This window comes from Pieris brassicae, chromosome 8 (genome assembly GCF_905147105.1).
Source record: "Pieris brassicae chromosome 8, ilPieBrab1.1, whole genome shotgun sequence".
Taxonomy (NCBI): domain Eukaryota; kingdom Metazoa; phylum Arthropoda; class Insecta; order Lepidoptera; family Pieridae; genus Pieris; species Pieris brassicae.
In genome coordinates, this window is record NC_059672.1 from 5,445,167 (window position 1) to 5,466,034 (window position 20,868).

General features: G+C 32.7%; 1 protein-coding gene across 1 annotated transcript in view; it reads left to right on the forward strand.

Annotated features, from left to right (window-relative positions):
* Nucleotides 1-12,459: 12,459 nt before the first annotated feature.
* Nucleotides 12,460-20,868, forward strand: part of LOC123712704 (protein spaetzle 3) — a 36,776-nt gene continuing 28,367 nt past the window's right edge. Inside the window, exon 1 of the mRNA XM_045665918.1 lies at nt 12,460-12,561. The gene's annotated coding sequence lies outside the window, so the exon portion shown is untranslated. The remainder of the gene's footprint in view (nt 12,562-20,868) is intronic.

Sequence of the window (20,868 nt, forward strand, 5' to 3'; positions counted from 1 at the left end):
ACAAAAATGTTAATATGCATTCATGCACAGACCAGGTTCGATGACCTCAGGGACAATAAATTAAACAAATGTAAATTTAAAAAATCTACATAGGTAAAATAATGATTGAACGTAAAAAAGTATCAAATTTCTCTAAATTCACAGAAAATTCTTAAAACAAATAAAATAGAAATTAACGAGCTTTTAACCTATTTAAAATTGTATGACTGTGAAATAATGGAATTAATTACGCTCGAAAGATATATCATTTCACACAATTAGATGTCAAAATTGTAAACAATAGCGTGTGGGTTTTGATAATATGCGATATTAATGACATAATGTTTACAATTATGGTAAATTATGTGCAATAGAAATGCCGACGTCGACATGCAATTATTAGTTTGATGATATTATCGTTTCATCTAAATTCATTAATCATTAATATTGAATAATTTAATGTAAATACGGCTAATGGAATCTCGGATAGTTTTGGCAAGTGTAGCTCTGGCGGAAATGTGCTTTTCCCACGATTAGCACAAGGGCCTCTCCTGAGAGACTGCTTGATCCGTCATAGGGTGATGCAGGACAGAAGCTCACCGCAGTAAGCGAAGTACGAAGTAAGGGACCTTCTCGGTGAATTATTAGTTATTTACACTATTTGTAACAACGCATTATTGCCAGTACTCTATAACTCTGACTATCCCGACACAGGGTTTAATGTTACGAGTACTGTCCGATCCCAATATTGCGACATTCGCAAGATATTGGGGGAACTTGAACCACAAGTCCTTGTGATTAGTATCCCTATTGTTTTTAAAATGTCTAGGTTCATTTAAACAATAATATAATTAATATGTAAATAAGGAAACAAAACAAAACACAAACTGGTGATTTTGTGAAACAATTGCTAAAATTCAAGGTGGTTTTATTAATTCACTTGAAATGTCTTTAACGTCTCAAAACAACCATTGAGAAGGTTTGAAAAGCAAAAAACTATATTCCAATTATTTATTTATTTAATTATTAACACTTCGTTACATTACAATATAATCAAAAATTGAACATAATATTAAATCAAAAGGAGGGCAACTGGCGGCCTTATCGCTTTCGATCGATCTCTTCCAAGCAACCACGGTGAGTAAAGTAAATAAAATTGTATTAAATTTTTTTTAAATTGTATTAAATTACATAAGATAGGCAAGAAGTGCAAAATACATGTTATACACAGTTATTAAGATAAAACAGGAACAAAACAAACTAAACTAAAAAGATGCTTCATTAAAATAAAAAAGTAAAAAGACACATGCATCACGATAATTTAAGATAAGTCTCACGTCAGTTAGTAGTTAGTAAGAAAGTTAGTAGTTATTAGTGAACTAGTGTCAGCGCATGTTAGAGTCAAGTGCTCAACAATAGTAAGTAAACAAATTAACATAAATCTTGCCCTTAATAGAGACTGTAAGTTTATTAGTAAATTAGGTAAGACAAAAATTACTTACTAATCTTAATTTAGACTACATTATGCAATGATGCATCAGCGAAGAGAATATTAATAGAACATTCATAAATATATAATCTTAGACATACCTGAAAATGAGCCTTTATCTCTAAATAATCAGCTTAAACATTCAGTTTAAAATTACATTTTATGTGACTTCCAAGAATCGATCTAGATATATGGTAACTTAAGATCTTAAGCTTTCTTATTTTTATAAGCGTTTCGATTTCCTAAATCGTGGGAGTTACGCCCCGTGAGTATGAGCCAGAGGTAGACACTCTCTTCAACTCTTACAATGCATTCATTACACAGGAATCAATATTTCATTATTTCGCTTATGTTCTATTCTACGCGACTGGTGAAGACCAAGAAAAACTGATTGTGTATCGTACGGGTACAGATACGGAAGCAGTTTTTCTATGTAAGGCGATGTCGGATATGTTCGATGATAATGTCTTTAAAGCTGGTATCCAAATAAATGGGAGTGTTATGACATCAACTTAAAGTAATTTACAAAATTAACTTCAAATATAGATATCATAAAACAATAATTTACAGGCGCCTTTAAACCACACCTGCGTCACGACGTGTTTTAAATTTTATATACAATTAATGAACGAATATAATTTACGTTAAATTTATAGCAGTTTTGTTACTGAGAGCTGTTACGAATGTAGTGTAATCAAAGGGTCAGATTCAGAGACTCCTATAAATCATGACAAATGCAATAAATACAATATATAATAGAGGACAAACGGGCATTTATGAATTGGGACACTCTTTTCTTTAAGTACTCTAAGTCGAATTGGTTCGGATAGTCCCACATAGTGGAGGTGCACGACAAAAGCTGCCTTTAAAAACGCTCAGTTGTGGAACGACGGATGTCGAGGTGATACGGGTGGAATACGTGGACATACTTAGGGCTAAAAACGTTATAGAAAATTACTGAAGAAAAAATTGTTAATCATGTTATGTCAAATTATATTATATTCCATGTCCGTGATTTAGTTGTATTCCTATATAGTGGAATGCCAATAATCCCGGCGAAAGATAAATCGTTTCGGTAGAAACTAGAAAGACCTACAAGATTACCGACGATCGTTTTTGGTTCCAACGTTTTCGTTCTGGAAAAATTTCGACCTGCAGAACAAGCCCCATGGACGGCCTGAGACCCAACTTGATAATGAAGTATTGAAGGCTATTGTGGAAGCGGATCCATCGCAAACCACGTCCGAGTTGGCTGCGGTGTTAGTGATAAAACTATTTTTAATTCACTTGAAGCAAATTGGGAAGATTAAAAAGCTTGTAAGGTGGGTACCTCACGAATTGATTGAAGCAAACCGGCAAACGCACGTCGACTGCTGCGTTACATTAATGAACCGACACAATAATGGAGGTATTTTAAACCGAATCATTACCTGTGATGAAAAATGGATTCTTTACGATAATCGGAAGCGCTCAGTGCAATGGTTGGATCCTGGCCAGCCAGCCAAATCCTGCCCCAAGCGAAAATTAACCCCAAAAAAGTTACTTATAAGCGGTATTGTTCATTGCAGTTTTCTCAAATCTGGCCAGACTATTACGGCTGATGTCTATTGACAGCAATTGCAAAAGCTAAGCTTGGAAAAGCTAGCGGCTAAACAACCTAGGCTGGTCAATCGCTCCACGCCACTGCTACTTCACGACAACGCTAGACCACACACTGCATAACAGTGTGCTGCCAAATTAGAAGAGCTTCAATTGGAATGTCTAAGACATCCTCCGTACTCCCCGGACCTTGCTCCAACAGATTACCATTTTTTTAGAAAAGTTAACTCTGATGGGGTAGTCCAAATAGCCTCCACAGATTTTATTGATTTCCGTCCGACTGGTTTTTTTAGTAAAGGGATGAATGAACTACCTATGAGATGGCAAAAGTGCATAGAAAATAATTGTTCATACTTTGATTAATTAAATATATTATATTTAAAAATATTCGACTTTTTGTTCCTCCCATACAAAACACCAACAACTTGTGCTTAATTATGGTATTGACAGATTGGCGCTCAGCAAGAAGGCGCTTGCCATCCTTATCTTCAAGCGGAAGAATCCAGGACAAATTTTTGGCCCTGTTTGCGAGTTGTAGAATTTGCTTCAATAAAAACCTTTATAACATCATTGAGGACGCCAACATCGACCAATTCATATAATTCACCGAACGGTGGACACATAACCCCAAGGTCCTCACTAAACTGACAACCTGGTGGCAAGAGAAAAGCGGTGGACGAGGATGCGTTGGTGGAAAGGAGTTGTCAAGGACCTCGAAAAGAGAACGCAAGAATCACGAGACAGTTCGCCATAGCGATATGGTTAAGACCCATAAGGGGCTGTACATCGATTGATAATAATTTATTATATGGAATGTCTAGAACAGAAAATAATACTGCAAATTTATCCAAAAGTTCTACAATAACCAGTATTTGTATAAGTACCCGCATGTATTGAAATGACACCTTTAAAGCTAATAAAACAAGGAATTAAATTTCATGTCTAATCACTTGTTCAGCTGCCGGATCAAAATCGTGTTGATATAAAACCAGATTAAATAATTCATAACTCGACACGGAACAGGCATATACGTTAGTCTAATTTATATTATTGTTACTACTTTTAGATATATGACAGTAAACTATTAGGTGTTTGTATTTCTATATTATGTAGTGTGAAATTACACAAATTTCAACTCGTATTTTAAATATAGTTTATGATTTGACATGCTTTTTCTTATCAATTGAAAGCTTCGAAATTTAAATTTCGTTGGTAGGAAAAATATTGAATTTTTAAATCTGTCTAACGTCGACAAAGAAAACGTCGCCGTCTAACTGTAACCTCCAGAAGAATTAGCAATCCTGATGGTTTTATATACAATTTCGATGTAGTTCAATGTCCGTAGCGCTGATATCGCAACTTCGGGATGGCGCGGTACAAAAATTATATATTGAAGTCGAAATTATAATCGCCGTCGTTTGGTACGGGCGTGGATTTCAATAACATTTCTTAACATCATAAAATTATTAATATACATCTACCTGTCATATTTTCTCTCCCTGATCTGACTAGATCTCTACTGCTACACTGGTAAGACACTCGAATTATTGTAATATTCTATGAGTTACAGTTATCTAATATCAGTTTTTATATGTATGACCTAGTATGACGATAACTTCTATCACAGATCTGCTACGATACAAATTGTTAAATAAAATAGCTTTACGATAAATCACAATCGTAAGAATTCATACAAGAATGTTGACCTTGTTATTTTAGTACCTTGCTATCACTTGAGTCATAACCAAGGGTCATAATCTAGAGCGATTAATATTGCATTTTTAATCATTATTAATTTATATTTTACTTAAAGTATAAATTTGTTTAAATATCTAGCCATATGTTATCCAGGAAATAATATAAATAAAAGTAATACTGCAGTAGCATACAGTTCTTAATATACTAGGCACTGTTCTCACTCTTATTCAATTACTTGCAACACCGTTCTAGCAGCGTTAGAACTGTGGTCGCGTGAGTAACTCAACTCAATACAATTCGAATAAGAATTGGTTAATTATATTAATAATCTATTGATATATTGGCTGGTACTACTATCATGTACTCAAACATTCTTGGAAGCATTTGTTATGAAAATATGTTTTTTTTTTTTATATTGTAGTTTGAATTATAGGTTAAAAGTTGTCTTAATATGTAATCACTACTGTAATAAGTCATAATCACCAGTAATATAAATTGATTCTGTGTAATGTATCGCATGAAACTCATTATGTATACATACACTCTGTTTAAATGTGGAAATTAAAATCAAATTACCCCATATCCCTTATAACCTACATTTTGGCGCCAAACAAGTACTTTTATAAATCACGTGTTACTCGACCGGTTTAATTGCTTTTCAATTCTGAGAAATTGTTTTCTTGGTATTAAGTTATAATTAATCTGTCGTATCTAGATCATTTTATTTCTTATGATAAATTACGGAAATTAATCTTAAGCAAGTCCTTCTTACTTGAGTTTTTTCTTGTACTAGTTGACTCGACAGACGTCCTGTGTTAACTATGAATATAAAATTCGTTTTATATAATTAATATAAATAAATATTATAAGCTTATTGTTTATGATAGTAGTGCTCTATCTGTGTTAAAAGATTTGCAGCGCGCATTCTTTCAATCACTGACAGTTACTTAAAATAACTGACAGTGATGTAATATTTTCCGCACAACTCACTTTTTTTTCTTTGATAAGAACCATCTTCTGACAATTATTATTGTATTATAATACAACAAAAAAAAATATTTAGATTTTTTTTTTAATGTATGTATTTAAAAGAAAATTGCCGATCGAGGATGTTGGATATAGAGAAAGCGTTAAGACGGAAATAATTCGGAGTATTATTTGTAATAATCATATACCAATAATAATATTGTAATAATATATTATATCAATTAAATTTCGTTTTTATGTATACTTTATGTTTAATACGAATTTCACTTTAGATTTAGTGTGCACAGGGTAGGAATAGTACCCTTGAAAGTCATAATACGCATAGACATTTTCGCTTTTATAAAATGGTATTTTATTTATGGTATTTATATTAGCCATTAATCAAATCGTATGTTGCATACGGCACAATTACTAATCGTTCAATATAGTCATAAAGTTATCTGCGTTTGTTGACATGACAGTTATGACATTTTATTACAATTATGGTGTCTCGTCCAAACTTTGCGTCAGTTCGCGTGCTCGTTGCACGTCGTCTAAGCATTGGGAGAAAGATGTTAAGTTTATGGACAAATAAAAGTCTTGAAGATTTTTGTTGTAATGTTATTCCTAATACTTGTACTTTCTTCGTATTTTTTAAATAAGGAAATTATAATCTATATACAATTTGCTTTTTTATAGAACTTAGAAAACTTATAAAACTAGAAACAGTTCTAATTGTGTTACCGGCGTAGCGTACATAGTGGTTGTGCGAGACAAAAAACTACCTTAGAACGACATCGAAATGAGTGGAATTTCGTATTCTGCCTCGATGTCCGATGATGAAACTCAGCTGCAGGTATTAATCGTAGTAAATCTGCACACTCTCCATCGTAAATATGGTATAAGTATTTTTTTAGTGGTCTCTTGGTTAAAGTTTCCTTTTCAATATACAAATAAATTGTATTCTATAAAAATGTTTTTTTAAAATATGTGCAGATATCATACCAGTTTACGTATTGTATGAAGCACGTTGCACTAGACTTTTTTCAAATTGATTCATCATTGCCTCATCTGAATCACAAACAATTTCAGTGACGCAAGCAATTTTTTATATTATTTTCTGCTTGCAGCTCGACGTCATCTCGTGAATCCCATGAGTAGGGTTCCCACTCTATACATTGTGCCTTATATAGAGTATTTGCATTTATTTTCTATACGTTTCTGGTAGTTATTATGTTAAAAACATATTTTCTTAGTACTTTTTTCAGAATTGTTGAGGTCTGGTGCACATCCCTTCTTCGTCTTGGATATCCACAGATATCCAATGCTCTGCGCATCTCGAAAGCAATGTTACAGACGTGACGCGGCCATGTTTTTGTGCATATAGTGACGTCATATTGCACAAACGTCGATGTCAAAAACGAACACAAATCAAATGAATATTAATTTATATATATATATATATATATATATATATGTAACTATGTGCACTTATGAGTCTCATCATTGTAACGTATAAAAAATCTAAATTAAAGTATAACCACCGTAAAGGACAGAAATTATTATAATTATACACAATACTAAGACTCATTAACTCTTCTATGAGCCATTTTTTATAGAAAAAGAGTAATAGAGAATGTGTGCGTGTATTATGAATTAAATAATGTCCCTAAATTTTTAAGTAGTTATTTTTACCTTTCCTGTAATGCCGGTTTATTTTTTTTCAATGAAATGTATGTATATATCCTACTTACGCTTGTCTGGTTTTTGCTTGCCTAGCATTGTATAAAATACCCTTATAGGTGTATATTTAGCATTTATATCTAAATTGAATCATCGCCGATTTATATAATAATTATTATGATTTACACAATTCAAACGCAAGAGAAATTCGTACAAAAAACACAAAACATTACCACCCGAACCGAGAGCGGATTCGTAAAGAGAATCGAGAAATCCCCATGAAGACGGAAGCAAATCTCGGACGGAAATCCCATGCTAATTACAATGTACAGACTAATTTAATGTCATGGAATATCATTGTCTAGCAACAAGTTCAACAGACAATTGTAGCTAGCTTTTTTACTCTACGTATAATAGTTTATACGTATTATGCCCTATTGTTTTACAAATTAGATTGCTAAGTGGACTTGACAACGTGAGGATAAAGGAAATCGTGATTGGATACGCGTTTTATAATGTTTAAGGTATTTAAATTAGCCAAGACAATTGTAGTCAGGTACTTGTGTCTGCGGGTAAAAATTCTATAGAACCGTTAGTATTGGTTGGTGGAAATTAATCATAAGATAACTTTTTGTAACGATAGTGAAACGTATTTACTTATTTTTTATTATTTACACTTCGTTACATTTAAAAATTATAAGGGATGAAACTAGCCTTATTGCTAACAAGCGATTGCTTCCATGCAACCCTAGTAAGGAAAAAAAACTAAAAAAATCAATATAACAATTATACTCTAAAAAAGTATAGAATCACCAACCAGAATACCAAAAAAAATTAATACTATAAACTAAAAAGCTAATCTCACGGATTCGTGAATTTAAATGTTAAGTTTGGTTGTAAAAAGTTACATTGTGAGTTACGTCAACAATTCTTGTAGAATTATAACAAAATCTTAAAGAATGCAAGAATTCAATTACATTAAGTTTTAAATGGAAATAAAGACACTCTCCATACTAATATTAAACACTGATCACTCTAAACACTGATCCATACTAATGTTATAAGAAGATTGTATGTTTGCATTGTTGACACGGTTAGACTCATTAACTACTGGATCAAACATTACTTGAATGTTACCCCTAAATAGCATTTATTGATTTCCATTTTAATAGATCCGGACCGAGCGAAGCAGTCCAGACATGTGTTTCGTCTTTGTGTAATCCTCACGCAAATAATACGTATACAAATTCTTGTTTGTACATTTCAAATCTTTTCTCGTTCTTTGGCAGACGGTCATACGTAAGTTTCTATGTTCAACTTATGACCTAATTGACTGTTAAATCCGCAAAAAAATTGACCTTCGCTACCAGTAAATTGCTAGTTATATTACTCTAATTATGATAGATGACTTAATCTTAACTGTTTTTTAAATCGACGTAGGTTGAGATGAAATTAGTAATGTGAAAAAATTATAAGTAGAATATTTCATAATAAAAAAGCCTGGCCATAAAAACTTTTATTTTTTTCAACTTTTGTAATTATTTTGAATTTCGAACACGTTTATTATTTTAAAACTTCTTTAGATTTTTCGCCATTTTACATATTTTTTCGTGTTCATTTTTAATTTACCATATGAAATGGGGTGTTAAAGAAAACAGGATTACAGTGATCGCCTTGCACAAAGTGGGTATGGAGCTGTCGGTCATATTCCAGACATTTCAAACGCTTGGGGCCATATGTTCGTATATCGTATTACCAATAGATACATCAACCCTCCTTTTGTCGAAGACCAGAAAAAAACGGGGTGGCTGCGTGCTGTTAGAACTACAAAGGCTGTTATTGCTGTTAAATCCAGAATTCGACGAAACCCCATTAGGAAGCAAAAAATTATATCGCCAGGCATGAAATTCTTGCTAGGACTCATCAGAAATATCCTCTTTATCGATGAAAATTTTTAACGATTGAATAATAAGCGAAATGATAAAGTGTGACACAGTTCTAAAGAAGCTAAAGGTACAACGTTATCATCATTCGTCAGCGATAGTTTGTTGGGGCGTATCGTTCACAAAACTTCATTTTTGTGAAAAGGGAATGAAAACTTCTGCCAAAGTATATTAAGATACAGTCCTGGATCACGTGAAACTTCTCAGCAATACCCTGTTTAAAAATATACCGTAGACTTTCCAGTAGTATTCTGCACCTGGTCAAGGGGCTTGAAACCAACGATCCGGACTTTTTGAGAGCTGAAAACAGGCCCTCATCTAGCCCTGACCTTCAACCCTTTAGACTTTAAATTATGGTCAGTTTTAGTAAACATGGCCTGGAGGACACCGCGAAATTGAGTCTCTAAAAAATCCTTGGAGCAAGCAGTGGAGAAATTTCCCATGGAAACAGTGCGTATATCTATTGATTCGTGGCTAAACAGATTAAAGGCCTGTATAAAAGCCAAAGGTGGCCATTTCAAATAGAATATATTTGCAATTCTTGCTGAGACTTCAATAAATAAATTATATAGGTATAAATTTTAATAATATCACATAACTTCATGAAAAAAATGTACTTTCATTTCTAACAGAACTTATGGCTGGTTCGTATGAGTTCGTATAAGTCTCTCTGTCTCTTCAGTCGGTAAGTCACGGCTAAGCGTCGTGGTCTAGCTAGGAAAGACCTGGAGCGGACTTTCTGTTTCCACCGGTTTCTGTGCAACGTCTCTTATTACGGTGTACAGTTTTGAAGACATTAAGCATGCTAGGATATAATAATAGATAGATGACATTCGAGGTTTTTTGCGCTGTTAGAACAATGGTAGTGTATCTAACTTAATTACACGGTATTCCAACCTTTCACAAATTTGCTAATAGTATTTTTGTTTTATGTAAATCCTACCTATCCTTACCAAATGCTATATGACGACGAAAGCATTCTATTGATGAGAAATTCCTAATTAATAGAAAGTCCAGCCTACGCCAGGATCTCTTCCAGGCAACTACTGTGAGAAAAAATAGGTAACGTAAGCAAGAAGTGCAAAATAAATGAGACATGTAGTTATTCAGACAAAACTGATGGAACATATAAATAATAATATCTGTAACGATAGAATACAATTGTATATCTAAAAAACTAATTAGTTATTTACTGCATAATATTTGTTTATATCGCATATGCAAACATTTTCGTTTGTCGTGAACTGACGTATATATTACTAACATACATAAATACATATATAAGGATAGCAATAGTACCTTGTACATTCGTTATTAAATAGTAGGAATTCCTAACCTGTGGAAACATCAACAAAAATTTCAAGGTTCACTCTCGATTTTTAAATTTTCGAGCGTATTACGTAGTTAATAGTTTCCCGCCAGGACTTGATACATGCAGATCATTTATCTCTTAATATATTACCTATTCACTGTACACTAAAAAGAGAAAGGTTATAGTATATATTACGATTTTGTAATAAAAATAATATGCTAAATACTTATAATTAAAAAATAATTAATTAATTACCATTACCGTTATGTTTGCTGTTTATAAACCTATAAATATCTTTTGATGAGCCGCTTTCAATTAATGTATATTTAATTATTGTTTAAAATAACTATCAAATTTCTTATTGTTTTAAAAATTAATGTAATTAAATAGAGTTCCTGTTATTTTAGAATGGGACTGTACGTTGAAACTTTGTAACCAATTTCTTTTCCTATTGATAATCATACTATGAGCTTTACTGCCTTATCAATCGCACGTGACTATAGAAATTAATAAAGGCGACAAAATATGCCTTAACTATTATATATATGTAAGATAAATCGGCTAAATAAATAAATATTTATATTGGCTGAGAGCTACCAACAACAATCTTTATTATTATTTTTTAAAGTATACAACACGGTTTTTTAACGTGTGTTATTCCCGGATTAAGACATATCCGCTCTTGGACGTCTCTCGTGACTAAGAAATTACGATGACATGAATATGTATCGCGGGCTTGGTGAGGTTTTTCCAGTCCGTTTTGATGCTTCTTTATTTTTTTAAAGGATATTTCTAAATGATTCTACTCTCCACCCGGGTTATATTATTCTTTTACCTATCACCCTAGACTTTGTGTGTTTTGAATAATTTACAAGTTAAACTCATATAAGACGAAAAGTATACCATATTTATTTATTTGTTCAAGTTTACCACAATACCATGATACTATACCTATGTAATCTGTTACAAAGTCGTTTATCAAAAATGTATGACAATTTAGTTAGTATGAATATTACAAAAAAAATTACAGTTAAAATATGTATATAAGATAAAGTAAAAAGCAAAAACATAAATCAATGGCGCTACAACCAGGTGACCAGCCTTCTGTGCCTGACGCACGCAGTCGACTTTTAGGCAAGCCGGTTTCCTGATGATGTTTTCCTTCATCGTTCGAGCGAATGTTAAATGCGCGCATAGAAAGAAAATTCCATTGGTGTACAGCCGGGGATCGAACCTACGACCTCAGGAATGAGAGTCGCACGCTGAAGCCAGGCAAAGCAGATACCTACAAGATAGGAACTTGACAATGCTTTTTTTAATTGATCAACACAGCACCGTATAAGTACTGTTTAATCCGTTATAATCGCGAAGAATTGGAAAATAGGGCGCCGGAACTCCTAGGGTTTGCTGACTTTGGGCACTTTGAGTTTTGGAAAATTTTGCTGACTCACCTTGGGAATAAGTGGAATGAACATACATCATAGATAACTAAGTCACTTCAATAAGTAAATAAGGAACGTAAACTCTGTATCTAGACACAATTAATCAAATAATATTGCGGCCTTTTGATCTCTTCTCGAAGAATGTAATTAATTAAATATTTTCGGTTACAAATATATTAGTGATACTTTGATGTCTAGTCACTATTATAAAATTCCATCTTAATGCCAATATAACGATAAACTTGTTACGGCTTGATCGGAAGTTTATTACAATTACATTTAGCAGTGACCACTGACACTGACTGTCAACTTGGTAAAAGGTACTTCACACAGCATTCGCCCAGTTACCGCGAAAACTGTGCGTTGAGCGCACGCGTACTTGCCGCGACAGTGTTACGATTTATAAAGTTTATTTGTGAACTTTTTGATTGGGACTACTGGACTTTTAAGGTATATATATGTTCGATTTACGAATTTATTTTGAAACCTCTCGTAAGCAGAATACATTTAAAAAAAAACTAGCTAAATGTTAGTATTTTTTTAAATATTTATTGTTACGAATAAAATGCCTTCTTTATTCGGGCTAAAATAATTTGTCTTGAATAAATTTTTCTCAAGGCAAAGTTTACGTAAATCTTGTACGTAATATTGACGATGACATATGGTATAGATTATAGCGTCAACCTAAGTGTAATAGTTGAAAATAAGATACAGTTTTACCTTATTATTTTAGTATTACCTTTCTTATGAATCGGTTGCACTTTGCAATGCATGCGGCGTAAATATAAAAAAAAAAATCCTCTCTAAAATTTAATAAAAATGTTAGAGTAACGACTTGCCTGCTTTCTTTACATATAAGCGTTGAAGCTTAAATGAAACGTAACTACGGACCAGACAAATCCAACTCTTTAGGTTAATTGGCACATGGAAAATAATGTTCATTTGTCTCTAAGCTATAACATGTTTATCTCACGTAAAATAGAAAAGAAAATACGATAGTATTGTCTTTTATTAAAATAACTTTAACACGTTTAAAGACAATACTTTTTGAACGGATTGAAGTTATGTATTATTATTAACTACTAATTATTTTACATAATTAAAAAAAATCCGACGTTACTTGAATCCGTTGAAAAAGTGTTTTCTTTAGAATATGAATTTTCAACACGATTTTAATCCTGCTCTATGTAAGGAGCTGTCAAAAGTATAATAACAATAAGTTCTTCCAAAACATTCAAATATTTACGAAGAATTCTGCTTATGTCTAGACTTCTGTAAATATTTGAAATCACTACATTGATTGTAATTATTTACCCATATTATATGATCATTAAATTAAATTAATTTTTTTTAGTACAAATTGGACGTAATTATACACTCAATTATTTAATATACATACATTAATAGCAAAATGGGGGCAGGATTTGATTACAGTTTTTAAACGGCTAAATGCCAAAATATTAATATTTAATTTAAAAACATTTACTTACTTTAAAATGCATATATTTCAATAGATATACAAATGTATACACAATTTTTTTTCTTGCCGTAAACACAAAGGATATATTAAACTTTAAATATACTAAACGACAAGTAGAGCTTCACTTTGGTTTAGAAACTGGACATAAATCTCATCAAAACATTAACTGGAACGAAAAACTTACAGACATATATTTTTAATAATCCTAAGTCAAATTTTACTTATTTATTCATTTCCGTATTATCCTATTCTTGAAGTAATTTGATAAGGTAACTTATACATTATATTATCTATTTATTTCATAACACAATATAGTTTTTACAATATACATAACCTTCATAGTAATAAAAATAATTAAAAATAGATATATAATGGATAGAAAACTTACTAACCATTTAAAATATACATACGTAACATACGTCTAAATAGAGTGAATTGACCTTATCTTGAGAAAATTTCGTAATCAGTTCATAACTTTTAATAATTATTGAATGTTAATCTTGTTTTATGTAGGGTCTGTCGTAATTTTATAGATATAAATAATATTATTTACCCACTACATAGAACATTCCTTGGATTGGTCCAATTTTTTCGTATCTAATAATACGGAAATGAGTTGCAAATAAAATATGAAATATAATTTAAATTAAATGATATAATATTGAACCAGATTTAAAAGGTATAAATTTATCACTTTCTGATGGTGAACTGGTTAAAATTTTTTTTTAAACTGTCCCTACGCTTGGTATTAGTAAAATGTTTGTGGACCGGGTTATTATTTACCGCGACAGAAAAATCTGGGCGTCCGCGTAGTGTTCGTACGAAAACGGTGGTCAAAGCGGTAAGGGAAAGAATTCGAAGAAATCCTATACAAAAGCAAAATATTTATATCTCGGGCGATGAAGATAGCACCTAGAATCATGTCGCGTATTTTAAAAGATGACTTAGGACTTGTAGCTTATAAGAGACATACTGGCCATTTTCTATTATTTTTGGAAGAATAAATAGAAATATTTTTAGAAGTTAAATAAGACATGCCGTAGACTAAGCTTAAATTGGACTTCAGACATATCTGAACTATGATAAAAAATATTTTGACATGATATAACCGCTATCTCGTTTCTGAATATCACCCTTGGAGCTGAATCAAGATGCAAAGTTTTGTCGAACTGAACTTTCATTTTCATACAAATTTAGTTTTCGACTTTCTACATACACTATTGTTTAGGTATCTTGACTAAGCCCCTTATCACGCTAGCCTATGTATGGCTCCTGTATATTTCAAACACATTGGATCTATCAAATGTCAGATCCTCATATCTGTCTATAATGTTATGTAAATGAATTTGATAGGTGTCACGGTATAAACTATAATTATTTCCACATGGGTAATTTCCTCATAATGTGGCGAGTTTTGGTTATTAACAAGTTATCGCGTAATATTCGTAAAGATTTATAAAGCAAAGTGTGACACAAACGAGTTACGCTTATTGTGAAAAATATATAGAGATTAATTTAGAAATTTTAGTTTAAATTCTATTATAAAAGAGAACTAAGTAACTGTTACTATTTAAATACCGTAACCATGGCAACAAAACCGTACTAACTTTACAGATGAGTTTCATCATCAGACCTTAAGGCAGAATATGAAATACCACCTGTATCACCTCGACTACTGTTGTTTCACAACTGAGCGTTTTTTAAGGTAGTTTTCTAAACCAATTCGACATAGAGTCCTTCAAGGAAGGAGCGTGCCAATTCTTAAGGTCAAAGCAAACATATAATTTCGGGAAGGGATCGACGCCGTATTGCCGTTCGCCTCGCCGTCAACCAGGCGTCAACCTAACGTATTCACGTAACCAAAGCGTAACAGCAGCTCCTCCAAATCGGCTACGGCTAGGTAACGCCGCGGTAACGGCTCGCCGACCGCTGGACCTTAAAAAGGAACGCCACGCACTTGCGAGCCTTTTGGTAATGTGAGTGTCGCCGATATCACTTAACATCAGGTGAGCCTCCTGCCGTTTGCCCCTGTTACATAAAACAAAACACGATTTATAATAATGCCTATACATTTTTATTCTAAATAAAATGTAATTCTATGTTGTCACTCTGTTGTGCAAAGTGACACAAGACAGCTAAAGGAAAAATATTCGATTTCTATTTACGCTAATTATGTACCCATACATTTTGTCAATACTTTCTTCTAGCAATCTTTCGGGGTAAGAGACAGTCACTAAAGTCTTATACGAACGCTATTTAGTTCTGCCTTAGTATTCCATCTTTCCTTACTGGATTTGTCTGAAAGATTGTTGCCTTCTTAATAATGTATGTTAACATTGAGAATTATTACTAAATAAATCAAAAAACGTAAATTAATAAATAAAGCTTTTTATGAATTTGACTAAAACTTAATTTGCTCCAGTTCGAACCATTTGTATCACTCAAAACTTAGCGATTAAAAACAGTGGCGGAAAGTTTCTTGCCAGTTCTTTTTGCCCACTCGCCCTTGACTTGCGAACTGGTAGTAAATGTACTTGTTTACCTAAATGAAAAAGTTATTTTGAGTTTGAGTTTAAACTGATTTTACTATTAATGCAACAAAGTGCATTAAAATAAATAAATATACAAGTCCTACCGCAACGTATCATTAAGTCTTACAAAATAATTAATAATATTTTTTTATATGTATCTTTACTAAGACATTATAGGACATTACGATCAAACCTAACTTAAGACTAATAAGTAATTTAAGTCTAACCTAATTTACTAAAAAGGATTTTTACCATAAGAAAGTGTCCAATAACACTACTTACAGTCTCTATTAAAGGGAAGACACTCTGTTCTTGTATTCTATTTACTTTTAAAAAAGTATCACTTAAACGTAAAAAAATATTACGTTTGTTGTTATTTACATGATTTGTAATACCCCAATGTCTAGTTTAAATATGTCTGCTGATAGTAAATAAATAACCCGCAACTTTTTATTATGCTTTGAAATTAAATGTCATACAATACTTGAACAGACTTCCGCACCATATCTTTTAATATTTTATTTACGCATAATTTGTATTTACAATTTTCTAAAACTACAAAGTATTCATATAAATTATTAAAAAGAAAATTAATATAATCTTAATCTTATAATTATAACAAAATAAAATTATTTTAATGACAGCGTCCGATAAGGTCATTCATAAGTTAATCGATTTAATAAGCTCCTGTTCTGAATTCCTATAATGATTTTATTACCAGTAGTACTCATAATTTAAAATTATTATGACTTACTTTAAGGATAAAGTACTATTATTATTAACTTTACACATAATTCCAAGTATGGCTTAAGAAACAAAATGTTTCTTGCGATGCAATACAATTCTTTCCACTTCTTACTAAGGTCTGGCTTCTATCTCAGTAAGCTCTGTTTTATCTGATAATATTATCGTGTTTCAAAAACCTTTCTTAATTTACATACATATTCAAGCGAATTAAAACAAATATTATAAGTTAAAGCTATTACTACAAATAATTATTTAACTAAAATTAGGTTATTTCCAAATAAAAAATCCTTGTTGTTGTTGTTTGCTTAGTACAACTTTAAAGTATGTATCTTCTACGTATCTTTATCTTTACATGGTCGATGTTCCGCTGCGAGCCTTGAAAACTATCACATATTAAGCTGCGAAAACAAGCGCGGAATTGGAATCAGCCATATGAAACTAAATATTTACGAAAATAATTTGCTATACTTAACTTTTGCTTTCGCCTTATATGCGGTGAATTTGCTGAATTGTTGTTATCTAGTAGGTATCTTGGTCAATGGAACAAAGCGAAAGTCCGTGTTGAGCAAATCGTGGTTTTAAAAATTAACACCCGTTATCTTCCGTGATGTGTCGATGACATTACCTGTTCATGTCTGTATAAATAAACACAGACACGAGCGTTTACGTACCTTCGAGTGTTAGGTAAAATGGGGTAATATATGGATTTCCCTTGGAGTGCTTGAGAAATGTTTAAGTTTCAATGGCACAACTGTTCGTCTAAGTAAAACCACCAATGAAATCAATAATCCAAGTATCTGGTTTACCAAGAATCGAATCTAGGTTCTCCCAGTTAACCTTGGATAAATTAAATATCCAAATCGGTTGTCGCTAGTGTGGTAGAACCTTAAATAGTTAAATAAATCGTAAAAGTTTTTGAGGTTAAAAGTGACAGGTCACTTGTGTTTACTAACTTAGATTTTAATTAATTTGTCTTTAAAGGTTATGAATTTCTTAATGTTATATATTGTTTGAGCAGTGTTGGCCTACTGGTTTCAGCGTGCGCCTCTCATCCCAGAGGTCGTTGAATCGATACCCGCCTGTGCACCAATGCATTTTCTTTCTATGTGCGCATTTAACATTAGCTCGAACGGTAAAGGAAAACATCGTGAGGAAACCGGCTTGCCTTAGACTCAAAAAGTTGACGACGTGCTTCAGGCACAGGATCACCTACTTGCCTTTTCGATTAACAAATGATCATGAAACAGATACAGAAATCTGAGACCCAGACCTGAAAAGGTTGTAGCGCCATTGATTAATTTTATTTTTTATGTATTGTTTAGACGCAATATATTTTAAGAGATAATGCAGTTATATTTTTTGAGACTGGGTGAGCCATACCCACTTGAAATATCTCGAGTTGTGCCTAGAAGGCCGCGTTAGAGAGGCTTCGGGGTCGCTCATACAGTATGGGTGGCTATAATGCAATTGACTTTAAATATACTTTTGGTTTTACGATATCTGAAATTTGATCAGTTACCTAGTAACGCGACGTCAACCCAGCCCCATGTGCTAACATGCGCTCGTCTCGTGGAGGAATCCAGCAGCAAAAGCCCAAAAAGCGACGTCGTGCGTCTGGTACAGAAAGCTAATCCTCTACTTGCCTATTAGATAAAACAGTGATCACGAAACATATAAAGAAATCCGAGGAATTTACTATTACCAAGTGTTTGTGGGGCTTATTTTTCAACGCATTTTAAAGACAAGCAAATAAATATTTATATGTTATATTAATTTAAAAGTTCCCAATTACCAAATTCGTAATTAACACTAAATAATATTTCTCAATGATTAACACATTCGCGTTAACGCGAATCGGAAGGCACAGCTATTAATGTCGTTATAATAATTGTGTCTATAACTGGTTCATTCTTTTAGCTTTATATCTCCAAATAGAATGTGGTTCTTCTACCAAAGTAGTGTAGATGCATTTTAACATCCGCTAATATCGCATAGCACAGAAGTTAACATGAGTCTTGATAAGGCATGGTCTATCTTAATCTAGGTACTGTAAGTAGAGATTGGTACCAACCTAGCCAATGGCTAGAGTACAAACTCAATTATTCCAAAATGTTTGTTGATAAGTCTTACTGTGTATGTGTACACATGCTTAATATAGACTTTATTTACTGAAAAATATGTTGATAGGCTCTCATTATAGAGACATTATTTACCTTACCTTTATAATTACTTAAAGAATTTATTTCTATGGTCGCTTGTTATGGAATGTCTTCGGATGAGTATTTTTTTCCTCACCGCTCTACCCTCACATTCGGAATAATGAGATCCCATATGTAGTAAAGTAATTCTTCACGATCTTATCATCTTCCTGTTCCTACCAGTTAATGTATACTGTCCGGGTCTCTTCTCGTAGATTGAAGTATTCGAGCACCCTGTATCTAACAATAGAGGTTTAGTGTATTTAGTGTATCAGGTTTTAATAAAGCCCTATGGACATTTTAAGGTGTGTCAACCGAGTTATGCATATTTTGCGACCCTTCCGCAATCCGCAATATCTGACTTGGCAATACATTATGTAAAACAGGTATAACTTTTGAATTGACTCGATATTTTTAGTACATTTTTAAAGCTCGCACTCGCACTTGCTCGGCTACATTTTGCTCCTGGTGGTCGGAAACGTGACATGCATAATATTATTTATGGTTAAAAAATTGTAACTTCACACACACTATGTATAGATTTGTTATATGTTTTTAATTTGTGTATGCTGACCGCGAATATTTTTATTACGGCTTAACAGTTAATAATTATTTTATTACAAGTTTATTTGGTAATAATTTGTCTGTAAATGAGGCTTACAAATTTAATAAAAACATCAGTTATTTTAAAACATATAATTTTATATTGTTTATAATTGTTATCACACTTATTGATATTTGATATTTACTTTTATGGATTTTGAGGTGATCTCTCATACTCTACAGTTAAGTAATAGATCCCCAGATGTCGTTTAAGCTCTTTGCTACCAAATATACAAAAGTCAAAAATCATTTATTCATATAGGTAATAATGTACACTTATCCACGTCAAAAAGTATAAATATACATTAAATGCTTCTAATTTTAATTTACTGCCAGTTCTCAAATCAAGGGCGTAGAACGGAAGAGAAGAACTGGCATTAAACTCCGCGCCACTCTTTTCAATCGCCATTTTTTTTGTTTTACACAACGTTTGTAAGGAGCTGCTACCATTACTCCATGTTCCACATGACATCTTAAGTAATAAACAATAATAAAATACACTAAAAACAAAAATTTGCCATAGATTGTCAAAGAATCTCTATCAGCAGGAGGATACTTTGGCCATATCGGCCGTCGTGAACCAGATAACCTGGATAAGCTGGTTGTCGTCAGCAAGGTGGAAGGCAAAAGGCGGAGCTGATTGGCGATTGCCGCCGGTGTGACAAAGTCATGATTCTCACGGATTTCCCCATAAAAGCTATGCTCAGGGATGCTACAGACCGAACAAAGTGGAGAGATATCACTACCAGGGTACCTTACAGCGTACGACCTTCAGCAATGAAGAATACGACTGAGAAGAGTACATGTTGTTGCTCGACTCGACAAGGTCACGTGATTAACATTGTGATATTTAGCTGTTTTTGGTAAACTCCTAACATAACATTGAATGCCTAGGCCGTCTTTTCTGACCTTTTAATAGATAATTCGTGATGTATTCTAACCTTGCTCGACAAGGGAGGTATGTGAAATTTCATTATATTGTAAGTTCAAGTGCACTTATCATAACTCACTCACAAGTGATTCGATAATACTAAATATTCAGTTTCATAAAACATCTAATATTAACTACATACACACATACTGTGAACTCATAGTGAGTTACATAGAAAGATGTCGATAGTGTCGGAGACAGCATTCAGTAAGCGCAACGTCTTTGTTAACCAAGCGAAACCAAAACCAAGGGCACAGAATGGCCCTT